The following is a 17268-nucleotide window of genomic DNA, read 5'->3' as shown; positions in this document are numbered from 1 at the left end:
AGTTTCTGTCTCTACGTCCTCCAATTATTGATATCAACAATGTTTGATATCAAATACTAAACATCACAAGTTTGATTGAGTTTGACCTCAACTTTATTAGACTGATTCACATTCAATGTTTCAACAACATATTCATAACTTTAATTTTCAAGTGTATACTCTATTTCTCATGTAATTATGTGAATATATGTTTCTAGTGAGGCAAGGACTAAGTCTATTAAATAAAATGGTATAACGAAGACAAATCACACACACAGCAATGTTCTAAAACAGTTCTTCTATATATTTGGAGTCATGCAGTGCAAAAATAAACATATTGAACATTATAACTCATTTAAAAGGACAAACTATTTATATATTTACATTTCTTCAAAAAAGGCCCAAATTTTGCCAAATCTCAAAACAATCTTCTCTGTAGAACGGTAATAGACTGGAGTGATCTATCTTTACACTCTATAGTCTTCGTTCTCGCTCGGATTCGCTGGAGTGATCTATCTTTCCACTCCATATACTCTTTGTATGACGGACCTGCCTTCCCATTGGTTGAAAGATGTCAACACAATCTCGCAAAGCATCATGGGATATTCAAAATGGCAGCTAGCATCGAGCTAGCGGCAAAAATGACGGAAAATTTATAAATTATGGACTTCAGGTGGATAAATCTTGGATATAAGCGTTTGGATTTATTGCTGAACAACTCCGAAAAGAGGCACAACTTCCAGGCTGGATAGAAAACCTTCTGGAAAGGCTACAAAGACACCAAAGACACCCTCGTGATGGTTAACTCGTTAGCTTTTAGCAGCAAAACTCGGTAAGTGGCTAAATTAAACCGTTATCAAATTATCTAAATATTAATCAGAGGTGCCGTTTCCAGGAATTACACATTTAACATATAAAAGGGGATTACATTTGTAAATATGGGTCATTTGATACGTTACAGAACCAAAAAACAAACATTCTGAATTCAGAATAAAAGAGATAAAACATTTTTATATTTAGAACCAGATACTTCATTGAAAACAAAAACATTTCGAAATTTTGATCAACAAACTCTATCTATTCACCAAAAAGCAGATTATCATTTATTAAACATGAAAAGGTGAGCACTGATTTCAGTGATTTTCTTATATTTTCCTCTTGTAAGCCTTAGTGGTAAAATCACTGTGTACTGACAATATCTTCAGCCTTTTCAGAAGATCTAAATATCCATGTGAGGAGGACGTTCACCTCTGTAATCTCAAAGCATGAAGTCTCTTACTTGATGGTAAATGTCTCTTTGATGCTGGCTTCTGCTTGTTTAAGAGTAATCTCTTCCCACGTTTCAGGAATATCAGCAGGCTCTGCTTCATATGCTTCAGCAAACTGCTTGTTGAACTTTGCCAGTACATATTTCCAGTAGTCTGATGCCTGAAGACTTGGATCTGGACCGATTCTCCAGTCTGGGAAAACATCTCTGTAACTCTTGTAAGGGTGGTATTCATCATTTGTAGCATCGTAGCAAAAACTCATGTCACTGATCACAGAGGAAGAGCATACGTCAGTGACAAGTTTTTTTGTCTCATCCCACCTGATTCTACCCAGACCCTGTGGCCGATGTAGTGAAGTCCAGTGCTCAGTGTGGGATCTTTCTCCTGCCTCACAAGGTGCTTCGCAGAACGGACACTGATGACCACATCCAATCAGTTTGGTGAAAAACTCATCCTGAGGATTAACATGAAGTTTTTCAAATTTCATTTGGATGTTAGTGTGTTTAAACTTTTCTCCAAGAGCGTTCGCCATGTCCTTCACACACTCTGTGAGCCAGTGAGCAAACTGTTCCTGGTCTGCCTTGTTCAGGATCATGAAAGCACCAAAAGCATCCTGGGAAATGACCAGTTTATCACCAAGTTCCTGACAGACATTTTTAACGAATGTCTTCAAGTCGCCACTCTTTTCTGTTTTAGCTTTGTTGATGGCATTATTTATGCTTCTGACACTTGACTGGAGATGTTATCCTCAAACTTAAACCACGTAGACTGATTTGAGAAGCGTTCCACTATTTGAACGAGTATCCATTCCTTCACGTACTCCTCATATGACCAAATATAGCTCTGATAGTTTTCAAAGTCATCCTCTGAGAGCAAATCCAGTAAAACTGAATACTGGAAGAACATGCGTGTGCTGAACTGCTGGCTTGTCAACATTTCACCAATGATATCAGGACCCAAGGAGCGGTTGACAAAGTCTTCGACTGCAGGCTTTAAGCAGCGGTTTGTGAATTCTTCTGCCTTCTTCTGGCACTGGTCTCGGTCATGGAACACATCTTTAAAATCAGCTCGAAACTTTTCTTTGTTTTGATTCAGACATCTGTAGGGATCATTCATTTGTATGAAATCTTCATGCATTCTCTGAAACTCTCTGGCTGCAACTCCACAGATGTGCTGTTTCAGAGAAACTTCAAACTCGTTATCTCTCTCTTTCTTAACATCCTGATTGTTTTGCAGCTTCTCATCAATCATGTGTAGGATCTCCTGGATGTAAGTCTCATGGTAATTGCTCTTTGTTTTAATTTTTTTAGTCACAAACTGTGTGCAGTCCTTTATGGTACGATCAGCTATGTTTTGCAAAGCCATCACGTGATCTTTAATGTTGAACATCTTGCTGAATGTGTGTGTAATCTGCTCGTACCATCCTGCCACTGTGTATGTAAAAGGCTCCAGTCCACAATCTTTCAGGTTTTTATCACCTAATAATTCACAAACATGACTCCCCTTATGTGCTAGATTTTGTCTCAGGTGGTGGGACACACTTGCGATGACATTTGTGACCTTCTGTTTAGAAAAGGGTAGTTCATTTACCATTTGATTCCACATCTTATCAAACTCTTTGTCAAGCTCTTTGTCTGTCATCTGGACTTTTTTCTCCCGACATTGTTCAATCAGTCCACTTACTCTCCCCTCTAATTCTTTTGTGTGGTTCTCCTTGATTCTATCAACTTCTGTCATTCCCTGTCTGATGTCAGATGCTGCTGTGAGCTGATTAAGTACAGAGCGCTCCATTTCTCGTCTAAGGCTCTTTGCACTGTTTGCAAAGTCCTCTCTGTATTGTTCAACTAGAGAGACATGACCCTCTGTTTTCTTGAAGTACTGTGTCAGGTTGTCAAGGAGTTTTGTCTCCCATTTAGACAGCTCAGTGCAAGCTTCACTTTTCAAATCTGTGAGAAGTTCTCTCATGTCAGATGCCTCAGATTTCACAGCAACTGTACCGTAGTTGGAAATTCTTGTTTCAGATTTTGTCACCCATGTGTACATTTCTTTTTTGAATTCCCATTCCCATTTGTTGAATTCTGTGCACAGCTTCATGTATGCATCAGCCACCAGGCTGTTTCTGAAGCTGAAGATGAAGTTTTCATGCTTTACTGCATTCCACAGGCTTTTCATCCACTCTGTAAACTCCAAGATATCATTAGCAGATGACGCACAACTTCCCAAAATTTGGATTATGTTCTTCTTGAGCTCATATACAGCTTCACTGTACCCTGCATTGACTGGTGCCATTGGTGGGTTTCCATTCCACAGTCCAGGAATGTACCAGTTCCCAGTGTCTGGACTGTACTCCATCACATCAGTGAAGCTCTTGTTCTCCTCTTTCTTTTCCATTTTGGCTGCTGCCTGGGTCATCTCATTTAACTGTTGCAAGAGCAGTTCCCTGTCTCGTGAGTTCTTCTCATGGGCTGAAACATCTGACACATTCTGGTGAACAAACTGACATTTGGGCCTTTTGCCAACCTCTTTCATTCTGAGGAAGGCATGCACAACTATTTGTAGGATGTCCTTCATTTCTGTTGAATTCTCCATTGCAATATTGATGATAGTGATATCACTCAGCCCCACAACAAGTGTTGCAAGCTCATTGTCGTGCTCATGGCTATTGTCCAGTTGTGCAAGCTCTGGTGACTTCAAGCCCTCAGTGTCAATGATCACCATGAAGTCACAGTTAAGTTCTTTTTTAACATCTTCATTGATTCTGATGAGCAACATAAAGGCACCTCGAGTGCATCGGCCGCTGCTGACTGCAAACTGCACTCCAAACATGGTGTTGAGGAGAGTGGACTTTCCTGTGCTCTGAACTCCAAGGACTGTGACTACCTGGATCTTGCTCTCTGGAGGCACCAAGTCATTGAGCTGAGAGAGAACGTCACTCACCCATCGGAGAGGTATGTTGGATGCATCTCCATCTACAAGCTCAAGAGGGAATCCATCAAGTAACAATTCTGCACAAAGTTTGGGCAGATGCTGTAATCGTTGACGTGATTGGTCTGTTTCTGGAAGGGAAAGTGAAGCTTCATAGATCTGACCCATTTCACGGAAGAAGTGTTCAGTCCCCAGTGAGCTGTTGGAAAGTTGTCTGTCAATGTCTTTGATCTCCTCTTTGTTCTCAGAACTTTTGCGTTTTTCTTTGTACTGCTCCCTGAGACCAGACAGTTTTTCTCGGGACACATTATCGAGGTTCATTCGCATCCATTTCAGGAAATAGCTCCTCTCTATCCCTGGTCTTGATATTGCGCTGATGAAACATGTCATTGCATTTGACATGTCATAAGAGTTCTGTTTTCTCCTAAGTTCTGTTTTCTGTACCTGAAGATCACTTTTGTATTTTTCTATGTCCTCAGATCCAACTTTTCGAAGCCGGAATTCTTCCTTCTCTAAGCAAGTCAGTTCCTTCCATATTTGGCCTTGCAAGGGTAGCTGAGCTTCTTTGTATTTAAGGATATTTTGAATTTCTGCAGTGATCCCATCTGCATTTTTCTTTCCAGTCTGGCAATCTAGAGAGTCTTCATCAACCCAGATTCCCAGTTCATGGGCGATGTCAGCCATCTGCTCAATTCCCATCTTCATCTTTGAGTTCTCAACAACATTGCTGACTGTTTTCCACAGGTTTTTGACAAAGTCTGCATCATTCATGTGCTTAGCCTTCAAAAGGATGTTTCTGTTAGTTAAGCCCAACTTGGTTGCCAACTTCTTTAGAGCATTCAAATTGAAATGCTTGCTTTGATGGTTACCCACCAAGAAGATCTGTGCCTTGTGATGTTGGTTGGTAAGTAGTTTACATTCAGAGTCCAAAGTGTCACAGAACACAAAAACTGCTGCAGATGTCTGACACAAAAAAGAAAATTGTGTTTCAAACAAAGCAATGTCCCCACGAAGGTTAGCTACAGCCACTGGCTCACTGAACACATCCATGTTTTTGTTCCCACATGGAAGGTACCAGGTTATTTCAGCCAGTCCATTCGATATTTTCCTTGGACTGTCACCACACTCCATATTATGATGAACAAAGATATCATGGTATTGCTGGGGATTACTCAGAAGCTTATTGAGGATCTCTGACTTGGACATTGAGCTTTCACCCAGTCTCACAAAAGATATCATCGGAAGTTCAGAGAGAACAATTCTTTGTTCAATGAAGCCCTTGGATTGTAAAAGAGAATGAGGTCTGTACTTTTTAACAATATCTCTCAGGGCCCAAAGCATGAGTGTGCACTGATTCGTGTCACAATTAGGAAGCAACAGAGGCACAGTAAACTGACACATAGACATTTTGAGGGCCATTTCCTGCCGAACAAAATCATCAGAACACAGAAAGAGAGCAGTGATCATGTCAAGAGGGTTTAGCATGTCACCTGAATATAGACTGTTGACCAGATTATCAAGATCTAACTCTGTATTCACTGATGAATCATCATAGTTGGACTCACATACTGATGTACATTTCACATTCCTAGCTGTCACATTAACCATCATCAGTTTCTTCAGAAAATACCATGGAAGATCTGAATTACACTTAGCAGGTTCATCAGTAATGGTCTTCTCATCAATCTGAAGTATTGTGCTCAGGGATAGCTTCTCTGTGTAGTGCTGCTCCAACCCCAGATCCTCCAATAGGCCTCCTAGGTGTGTCTCTGTAGACATGAACATTAAATAATAATCCCATCACTGCTTATTTCAATATTCCATAGCATCGTTCAAACATAATTTTAACATATACTCAGTTGACAGTGTATTAGGTACACCTAAAACAAATGTAGTCTAATACAACAGCCTTGAACTCTACCAACCTTCACAATGTTATGTTGTTTTGAGTGGTGTTGATTCAAATATCATTAGATTCTAATTTATTTGTATCTTTCATATTGGATTACAGTTTGGGTGAGTACTGTTCCTACTGCTGTCAACAAATAATGCTCTTCCAGAAACATTTTGGGTAACACTTTATTTGAAGGAGTTTGCATAATACTGACATGACACGGTCATAACCATGATATGACACGTCATAAACATGAAGGAGTCTTTATGAATGTTTGTGGCTGTTGTCATTAGTGTCATTTGATAAATTGACACTTTAAATGTGAAGTTTGCATTGTTTGTGATGTTAGTGCAGGGGTGGCTCTAGCCCTTTGGTTTTGCGTTTTATGCATCTATTTCTACCTTTTTCTGAATCAATGTATGCTGGAAATATCTTTATGTAAAGGGAAACATAGATTACAATCCAAATATAAAAACATAATGGAATATATTGCAATAAGGCTCTCAGGCATTCTGTATTGCTTTCATCTATTTATTCTCCTGTAGATCAACTTTTCTAATTATATCTGAGTCAGCACACATGTAGCCTAGAGGCATCATTTACTCCTCCCTCCTCTTTTGTTGAGGAAGTAACTCCTTAAATGTGCATATGACAATTATTGAACTCCATGATACATGAATTCATTTTAATGAATTAATAAAGCCCTGGACTGTAATATTTCAGATGTGTTTGAGCAAGATTTCTGCTCATGTTCAAAACTTTGTGCACATTCAAAATATATCTCATCTGTGCTCTCTGAGATTTGGCGGAGTCGTGATATTTTGAAAAAAATAAAGTAATAACAGACTATTACAAGAATTAAGTCGCAATATTTCAGAAAATAATCCACCTGCACCATAGTCTGCTGTGCATTACGTGATTGCTCTGCTGATACGGTAGATCTCAGACCTCCTGACAGACTCAGAGCCCCGTTTGGGTCTCTGGTCTCTGAATGAGACAAAGTTTAGGGAAGTAGCTGAACGCTGCTCTACATTGGAGGTGGAAAACTGAAACTATATGGCAGAAATACACGGAGCTCAAATGCGACACATCTGCCGCAGCATGTCCACAGCAGAGCGCGTCCATTATAAACCTGAAGCTGCACAGACCACGGAAGTCACGCTGCTCATCTCTATTTTTACAGCGAGAGTGGACACTAAGCGACGCACAGGTCTGCTTCAGAGCTCCGTGTGTTGCACGTTGACAAGTGAACGTGTGGCTGAGGGGGCGCCCTAGGATGATCATGTTTAATAAACATATTTTATTTCGCTTGTCGTTCTAATTCTATTATTAGACCTAAGGGCAACACGGCACCCCCAACACATTTGACGCCCTAGGCAATTGCCTAGTTCGCCTAAAGCAATCGCCGGCCCTGTGTTAGTGTTATGACAACTGGGTTAATGTCAACCTAAATATCTCATAGCGGCCTATTTCTCAAACTATTTAGCTTTATGTTTTAACATTACACTGAACTGTCATAAATGGTTGGCTTTTACATTGGCTGTCATGACCATTATAATTGTGTCAAGAAAAAATGTCATAAAAGTTCTAAGACCAGTTTGACAACAGTGAATACAGTACCGAGGGGATTTACGGAGTTTTGGACAGATAACATTATATAACACAACTTGTCATAGCAATTGTTGTTACTTGTTATAGCACCTATTTATATAAGGTTAGCTTGTATTCATATATAAATCTTATTTATACATTTTATTACTTAACTTTTACTTATATTTTTAGCTTATTTTCTTATCTTATGTTATTTTATAGTATATGTTATTCTAGATGGACTTACATATTTATTTATATGTATTTAATTGTTCCAGTACTACAGAACATCCATTTTATCACTTTTTAGCGCACCCTTGGGTTGTCACAAAGTAATCTTGTGATGCTACGCAATGACAATAAAGTGCTTGAACTTGAACGTTAGCTTTAGGTAACCATTAACGGTAGTTAGCTGTTGTTAGCTAGTTAGCTCGGTTAGCTGTAAAGATTTCCACTTAGCTGAGCCCAGGGTGCAAGGAGCCAAAACGAAAAGAAAACCATCTTGGTAATGTTTTTCACTGTCGTAAAACTCCCTCTCAGTAACTCACATTCAGCATTATCAGCTACTGTAAACGCTAATCAATATCCACAATGTGACAAGTCTCTCCCTAGCCTCTGATTTCCATTTAGGCATTAGGAGTGAGATTGGTTAGGTTAAAAATACCAGGGAAAGCAAATTAGAAGCAGAGAAAGACAAGTTAAGAGTAAATAATTTCTCTATAATTTATACTGTTTATTGATCCCCAGTGGGGAAATTACAATTACAAAGTTGCTCGCTGTTACAGTTATCAGAGTCTTAGTAAACACGGCTCTGATACAGACAGAGAATACAGTACTAAGATGGTTTTCTTTCAAAGTTTGGCTTCTTGCACCTCGGGTCTGAATCAGCTGTACAGCTAACCAAGCTAACCAAGCTATCTAGCTAACGGCAGCTAACTACAGTTAGTGGTAACTTTAGCCACAAGTAGCCTAAAGCTAATGTTATCTGTCCAAAACTCCGTAAACCCCCTCAGTACTGTATTCAGTAACGTCGAGTCACACATTGCCAGACCTTCATACCCAGCGCTGCGTAGGAGGTTTATTGGCATTTCTTTAAACCAATCACAATCATCTTGGGCGGGGCTAAGCTCCGGACGGAGCCACGGTGCCTCTGCTAAATAGTCTCAGGAAGGAACTTGTTTTGGTGGAACATGTGGACGTTCAAAAGTAGTTTTAGTCGTGCAAAAGAAAACTCAGATTGGACAGATAGTCTAGCTAGCTGTCTGGATTTACCCTGCAGAGATCTGAGGAGCAGTTAACCATAGTCCTCACAAATCAGCCGCAGGTTAGAACGCCAACACAGAGACAGAGGAAGGGGACGCACATCTGGCCAAAAATTAGGAACATCCGGCAGAATTTCAGGCGACACCAGAACAATCTCGAAAATGAAATGTTGTTGATAAAGACTATGTTGTCAAACTGTTCTTATAACCTTTAACAACATCCTGATATAGTAAAAAGTCCAAAATGGTTTCACTTTACTTGAGGTCAAGGAAAATATTTATGACACAACTATAATGGTCTAATGGCAGACAATGTAAAGAACAACCACTTATGACAGTTTAATGTAATGTTAACACATACAGCTGAACAGTTTCTCTAAGTTTGATAATTAGGCCTGATACTGTATGACATGTTTATGAGAGGTTGCTGTCTAGGTTAATGTAGAGTTGTCATAACAAAGACATCGTAAACAATGCATCAAAAGTGTCATTATTTACACTTATTGACAGCAGCCATAAACAATAATAGAGACTCTTCGTGTTCATGACAGGTTTCATGTCTTATGCCATTATTTATGACGTCAATATTTTTCAAATGTTTTTGGTGTTGTTTATAAGATACATATAGGTGAATTATACTTGAAAGCAATTTTTTTGGTGCATTCTTACTCAACTTGTCAATCTGTTTATCTGCATCTTCCTAAATTTCTTGCTGACACACATGTGCGCAGATACACTCACACACAACACTCATATTTCGTTTTTATTTTTGATGTTGTTCTTATTACACACATTTATTACTTTTCATCAATATTTAGGTGGAGGCTCCAAATATCCCCTTCAGGATTTCTGCCACTCTCTGCACTGTAAATTGTTAGGTTTGTTTTTTTGGCCATTTGAATTGTGGTAACTAAACTTTATGGTCCTTTTGGGGGTTTTCTTTTGTCACGCTGTTGAATTGTATAGTGAAAGTCTGGCAGATGTCTTGAACATGTGTCCACCACATTTATATCAATGAGGGTATATTAAATATAAGGGGGGGGGATCTCAGTATAATGTAATACAGTTAAACTGCACAACAAATACCAGCCTCCAAAATATATAATAATAAGTTGAATCAACATCTCTTAAAACACATTTAACAAATAGTAAACATGCTAATCTTAATGAATTATTAATCTCTTTTTATTAGATTGCATTAGCTCTGCCTACTCAGTCTGCCTTTGGGTCCTTATCCCTGTTGCCCTCATAGACTGTGTGTTGCTCTGCATAACCAGCTGTGACTTTATTTTGAAAATTCATTCTTCCATTTTTTAAATTGCAATTATGATTTTATTTGACTTACTTGTGTGGACAGATGTTTCAGTTGGCTTGATTTTTGGTTGTGCAGAAACCTGGAGAGAGTCAGACTCTCCTGGATTCAGGTTGTTGAGAGTCAGGTTGTTTGTGTCTGTTGTCAGCTCTTTCACAATGTCTCCCTCACTGGAACAAGTCACAATGGAACTCTCCACTTCACCAGCAGGGGTGTCCCGCAGAGACAGGGACTCACTGCTGACATCATGGACTGTAATCTGGACAGGAGGGCTGGGCTCTGTAGGGACAATATAATGGTATCACTTATAAGGTAAAGATCATGTTCCTTCATGTTTATATTTAAAAGTGCTGTTTGACTGTCAAGTTAAAGAGGTGTGGTAAAAGACAAAGCCACATATATAATCACCTAATGCCCACAATATACAATATACCACCTCTTTAGTCTGAATACACAATGTAAGAAGTACACACATTAACATTAGTTTAGGTTATGGGTCAAAAGATCATTCAGACAACACTTTTTACTGTCCTACAACCAGTTTACTTTTGTCAACATCACAGTAACATCAGAATATTTTACAGACCAGAATTGACTGGAAAGCACAAAAAACATAAAACTACACAAAAAGCTAAAGAAGTATAAAACTATTTGTGTACAACATGATCTGACTTCAGTTAGTGATATAGAGGAGGGAGCTGCTGTACTCAACATTAAACAGCAGGGGGCGTCCTCACTACATTTAAAACCAGAGCTGTTCTCTAATCTGTTCAGGGAAGTAACTTTTGGTTATTAAACATTAAAGGGTGATAGAATGCAAAATCTATTTTCCCTTGTCATAGCTGAATAACAACAGTTTGGTGGGTAAATAGGACATACATAGAACCTCCTCTGCAAATCTCACAATTTGAAACTGTTACAAAATTACAATTACAAAGTTGCTCGCTGTTACAGTTATCAAAGCTCTTAGTAAACACGGCTGGACGGGAACAAACACAACTTGACTTACGGAGGATGCCAGATATACGACAGAGAATACAGTACTAAGATGGTTTTCTTTCAAAGTTTGGCTTCTTGCACCTCGGGTCTGAATCAGCTGTACAGCTAACCAAGCTATCTAGCTAACGGCAGCTAACTACAGTTAGTGGTAACTTTAGCCACAAGTAGCCTAAAGCTAATGTTATCTGTCCAAAACTCCGTAAACCCCCTCAGTACTGTATTCAGTAACGTCGAGTCACACATTGCCAGACCTTCATACCCAGCGCTGCGTAGGAGGTTTATTGGCATTTCTTTAAACCAATCACAATCATCTTGGGCGGGGCTAAGCTCCGGACAGAGCCACGGTGCCTCTGCTAAATAGTCTCAGGAAGGAACTTGTTTTGGTGGAACGTGTCAACGTTCAAAAGTAGTTTTAGTCGTGCAAAAGAAAACTCAGATTGGACAGATAGTCTAGCTAGCTGTCTGGATTTACCCTGCAGAGATCTGAGGAGCAGTTAACCATAGTCCTCACAAATCAGCCGGAGGTTAGAACGCCAACACAGAGACAGAGGAAGGGGACGCACATCTGGCCAAAAATTAGGAACATCCGGCAGAATTTCAGGCGACACCAGAACAATCTCGAAAATGAAATGTCGTTGATAAAGACTATGTTGTCAAACTGTTCTTATAACCTTTAACAACATCCTGATATAGTAAAAAGTCCAAATGGTTTCACTTTACTTGAGGTCAAGGAAAATATTTATGACACAACTATAATGGTCTAATGGCAGACAATGTAAAGAACAACCACTTATGACAGTTTAATGTAATGTTAACACATAAAGCTAAACAGTTTCTCTAAGTTTGATAATTAGGCCTGCTACTGTATGACATGTTTATGACAGGTTGCTGTCTAGGTTAATGTCAAGTTGTCATAACAAAGACATCTCAAACAATGCATCAAAAGTGTCATTATTTATAGAATGCCACTTATTGACGACAGCCATAAACAATAATAGAAACTCTTCATGTTCATGACAGGTTTCATGTCTTATGCCATTATTTATGACGTCAATATTTTTCAAATGTTTTTGGTATTGTTTATAAGATACATATAGGTGAATTATACTTGAAAGCAATTTTTTTGGTGCATTCTTACTCAACTTGTCAATCTGTTTATCTGCATCTTCCTAAATTTCTTGCTGACACACATGTGCGCAGATACACTCACACACAACACTCATATTTCGTTTTTATTTTTGATGTTGTTCTTATTACACACATTTATTACTTTTCATCAATATTTAGGTGGAGGCTCCAAATATCCCCTTCAGGATTTCTGCCACTCTCTGCACTGTAAATTGTTAGGTTTGTTTTTTTGGCCATTTGAATTGTGGTAACTAAACTTTATGGTCCTTTTGGGGGTTTTCTTTTGTCACGGTGTTGAATTGTATAGTGACATTCTGGCAAATGTCTTGAACACGTGTCCACATTTATATCAATGAGGGTATATTAAATATTAGGGGGGGGGATCTCAGTATAATGTAATACAGTTAAACTGCACCACAAATACCAGCCTCCAAAATATATAATAATAAGTTGAATCAACATCTCTTAAAACACATTTAACAAATACTAAACATGCTAATCTTAATGAATTATTAATCTCTTTTTTATTAGATTGCATTAGCTCTGCCTACTCAGTCTGCCTTTGGGTCCTTATCCCTGTTGCCCTCATAGACTGTGTGTTGCCCTGCATAACCAGCTGTGACTTTATTTTGAAAATTCATTCTTCAATTTTTTAAATTGCAATTCTGATTTTATTTGACTTACTTGTGTGGACAGATGTTACAGTTGGCTTGCTTATTCTTCCATTCCTAAGTTGTGCAGAAACCTGGAGAGAGTTAGACTCTCCTGGATTCAGGTTGTTGAGAGTCAGGTTGTTTGTGTCCGTTGTCAGCTCTTTCACAATGTCTCCCTCACTGGAACAAGTCACAATGGAACTCTCCACTTCACCAGCAGGGGTGTCCCAACCCAGAGACAGGGACTCACTGCTGACATCATGGACTGTATTCTGGACAGGAGGGCTGGGCTCTGTAGGAACAATATAATGGTATCACTTATAAGGTAAAAATCATGTTCCTTCATGTTTATATTTAAAAGTGCTGTTTGACTGTCAAGTTAAAGAGGTGTGGTAAAAGACAAAGCCACATACCGTATTTTCCGGACTATAAGTCGCACTTTTTTTCATACTTTGGCTGGTCCTGCGACTTATAGTCAGGTGCGACTTATATATCAAAATATTTATAATTTCACGTTTTTAAATGTTATTTCATGCTGAAAACATTACCGTCTACAGCCGCCAGAGGGCGCTCTATGCAAAAAGAAACTGCAGCGAGCAGCAGAAAGTTTGGAGTGAGAGAGAAACTTGTAAAGGTGACTCTTACTGCAATGAAGGAAACAAAGAAAGCTAGTCGCGCGCTGAAAGCAAGATGGCCAGAGCTGGAGGAACGAGTCCACAGATGTAGATGCACGTCAACGGTGCAGTTACGTCTCCACGCCCTGGTAGTTGTTCTGTATTCTGTTGTATAGTTGAATAACTGTTAATGTGTTACGTTAACATACCGGACACCTACCGTATTCAGCCCCTTGTTCTGTGTGCTGTTGTGTAGTTGAATAACTTGCCTTTCCAAATTAAATGTCTGTTCTTGATCTTGGATTTTGTGAAATCAATTTCTAAATAAATGCGACTTATAGTCCAGTGCGACTTATATATGTTTTTTTCCTCTTCATGACGCATTTTTTGACTGATGCGACTTATACTCCGGAGCGACTTATAGTCCGGAAAATACGGTATATAATCACCTAATGCCCACAATATACAATATACCACCTCTTTAGTCTGAATACACAATGTAAGAAGTACACACATTAACATGTGTTTAGGTTACAGGTCAAAAGATCATTCAGACAACACTTTGCTGGATCTTTTTTAATTATTTGTTTTTCAGATTTACCTGTGAAGACAGATAGACAGGTTGCTTTGCTTCGATTTCCATTGTCTGCAATCTTTATGATGCTGGAAGTATCCTCAGTCCCAGGAGTCATTCCCTCAACCTTCACAGTGCTGGAGTCCTCTGGGTGCAGTGTATACCTTACAGAGTCATCAGGAAGTGAAAAGCCAAGAGAAACACTCTCCTGGCCAGCACTGAGAACTGTTACTTCTCCTGGTGGAGGAACATCTGTCATAACATAAGACAAGTACGTCTCAGTATCTCCACAGTACAGCATGTATTTAGTCATTAAATTGGATCAGTTATTGATATCCACACTTACAGTTAGACTGTGTTGTTGGTGGAGTGTCCGGTACATTATAGAGGTCCTTAGTAATTAAGAAAGTTTTTTACATTTTAAAGTGCAATGAATCAGTTCATAATTCCATTCACTAAAGCTGAAAAGACAACATATATTTGTCTTGTACTTTTATTTAAGTTTTAGAGTTGTAAAAAGTAGTTGTTTACCTCCTCAGAGTTATCCATTCTGGGTACGCCCTCAGCCATCTTAAACTTCCAGATTATTCAAAGTACTTCTCACTGTGAATTATAAAAAAGAACCCTGTAACACCTTCTTCCCCAAAAACTATCCATATTACAAAGAAATCACACAGCTAAGTGTAGCCTACTCTGCAGCCTGCTAGACTACAATATAGACCAAAACAAACCAAACAATAGTGTAATCAGCCCACTAAGGCTTAGAAGGACAGATAGAACATGCAGAGTCACGCCTCTGTTTTAGGCTATGGAAAGCAATCACTACTTAACATTTAACGAAAAGAGAAATAACAGTCACTGACAACTTAATTGTTGCTTACCTTTGTAAATTATTAATTTTACACATATTGTTCTTTTATCTGGGAATTTTTGTCTAGTATGGATGCAATATTCTGTTATAGTTTAAGTACTAGTGCTGAGGATGAAGCTTGGCATTTCCCTGGCATTGCAAAAGCCTGTTGCAAGCGTCTCTTTTTATTCTGCCAAGTGAAGTCATTTTCTGTTTGGTTTCTCAGAAACAGATCAGCAGGTTTTAATCATGTCCATGTGAGACGCATGATTAAAAAACATTATAAAAAATTAAAGCCGCAAGCAGCGTTGGACGGGCCCTCGCACTTTCTTGCACGTTGGAGTTGCAGGCGGACGACGCTCCTTGCAGTCACTTAGACACTGCAAATCGTCACCAATGAAGAAGGAACTCTCTGCTGAGTTCAATGATACTTCAGACAAGACTCTACCTTAAACGGGTCAGATGCTATGAAAGGGGGCGTGGCCTGATTAAGTGGGCGTGATTAAAGTATAGGGGGTGGCTCAGTATCACATGTCGACCACACATAAGTTTCATGTAAATCGGATGATGTTTGTCATATAAGGCTGATTTCCTGTTGCCAGCAGTGTTGGAAGTAACGGCGTTTAAGTATAACGGTACTTTTCCCATCGTTGCAACGCCGTTATCATTACTGAGAATGTAAAGTGGTGCGTTACTACAATTTGGTTGAATGAAGCGCGAGGTGTCAGGCTTTGGCTGCCTGGAGAGAGCGGGGGGGTGGGGGGGGGGGGGATGATGACACCGTTGCAAATGCGATGATGATTGGCTGGGTGGGCGGATGCCCTGCTCACGCTGTCTCACTGCACGCTCTGACTACCACTAAACACCAGACAGCGACAGTGGCGACGAGCCAGGGAAATTCAAAGGTAGCGTTCTTGAACTGGTCTGAACTGAACGTCTGCCTCAAGCAACTCCAATCTTATGAAGCCCCTCACATCAACACATGCTAACACGATACTTGTTGCTGCTGCTAACCCAACCCCAAGCCCAAATGCAGCTAGCGTGAGCTCCAGCAAATAGACGGAGCCACTCTGTTAAAACAAGCAACATTCGATTTTTTGAGTCAGCAACAGGTGACCAAAGCCAATGTACCAAATACGAGGAGGAGGAAGGAAAACACTTTTGTTTTCGGCATGGGACCCCCTATATGGGCCCCATGCCAAAAACACTTTTGCTAAATTCATAGACAGTGAATACGAAAAAATGAATATTGAGCTCAAAAAGTCATTTGAGGAATTAGAATACATTTCAACAGACATCTGGACTGCCCACAATAAAAGTTACATGGGTGTGACAGCACATTGGATCAATCCAAATAACATGGAAAGAGTCCTTGTTGTTTTTATTCTTCAATCAGTTAATATAAACATCTTTGACGTTAAAGATGTTACAGAACGTAATAGCGTTATAGAACATAAAAAAATAACGTCAGTTACTTTGCTGAGTAACTAATTACTTTTACAATGTGGTAACTAAGTTACTAACTCAATTACTTTTTTGGAGAAGTAATTTGTAACTGTAACTAATTACTTTTTTAAAGTAAGATGACCAACACTGGTTGCCAGCAGGGAGCGCTATGACCAAAAATCAATTTTGGCCTATAGATGTCCTCAGGCCTGGACTCTTGTCAATTGTGAGAAATTTCGGGCAGATATTAGAATGTACACTCAAGTTACAACAACTTCGTTCATCGATAAATGCTCAAAATGGCCGCCAAGCCACGGCCACAAAAGATTTTAACAACTTTTCATCTTTAACGTCTTAAGATGGTACAGACCAAATTTGAAGTCAATCGGATGAAATCTTTAGGAGGAGTTCGTTAAAGTACGACATGTGGAAATGGCCAAAACACACTAATTTCGAACTTTCAATTCAAAATGACAGATTTCCTGTTGGGTTTATGGTATGGCTCCATTGACGTTTTTTGTACGTCTTGACATGATACATGTGCATACCAGATTTCGTGAGTCTACGTCAAACGTACTGCAGGGGGCGCTAGCGAGGCATTTTTTCACGCCTATCTACGAAACCCTTAAAATATCAAATGGCCAGGCCTGATGCGTATACAAAGTTTGGTGAGTTTTGGGGTATGATAAGGTCCTCAAAAAAAAAAAGAAGAAGAAAAAGAATTCCTTTAGTTTCAATGAAAAATTCACAGTAGGAATATTTATAGACCTAAAA

General features: G+C 39.2%; 1 long non-coding RNA gene and 1 pseudogene across 1 annotated transcript; both read right to left on the bottom strand.

Moving 5' to 3' along the window:
- Positions 1 to 1096: 1096 nt before the first annotated feature.
- LOC116067088 lies at positions 1097 to 14457 on the bottom strand (annotated as a pseudogene).
- Positions 9613 to 11113, bottom strand: LOC118494542. The gene is made up of 3 exons (XR_004896675.1): positions 11029 to 11113; positions 10329 to 10332; positions 9613 to 9626 (listed from the first exon to the last, which is right to left on the bottom strand). It is a non-coding gene; the product is annotated as an uncharacterized LOC118494542 (long non-coding RNA).
- Positions 14458 to 17268: the final 2811 nt, after the last annotated feature.

The sequence above is a fragment of the Sander lucioperca genome, unplaced genomic scaffold, assembly GCF_008315115.2.
Source record: "Sander lucioperca isolate FBNREF2018 unplaced genomic scaffold, SLUC_FBN_1.2 Unpl_17, whole genome shotgun sequence".
In the NCBI taxonomy this organism is placed as follows: Eukaryota; Metazoa; Chordata; class Actinopteri; order Perciformes; family Percidae; genus Sander; species Sander lucioperca.
This window is presented reverse-complemented; position numbering and strand designations above follow the sequence as displayed.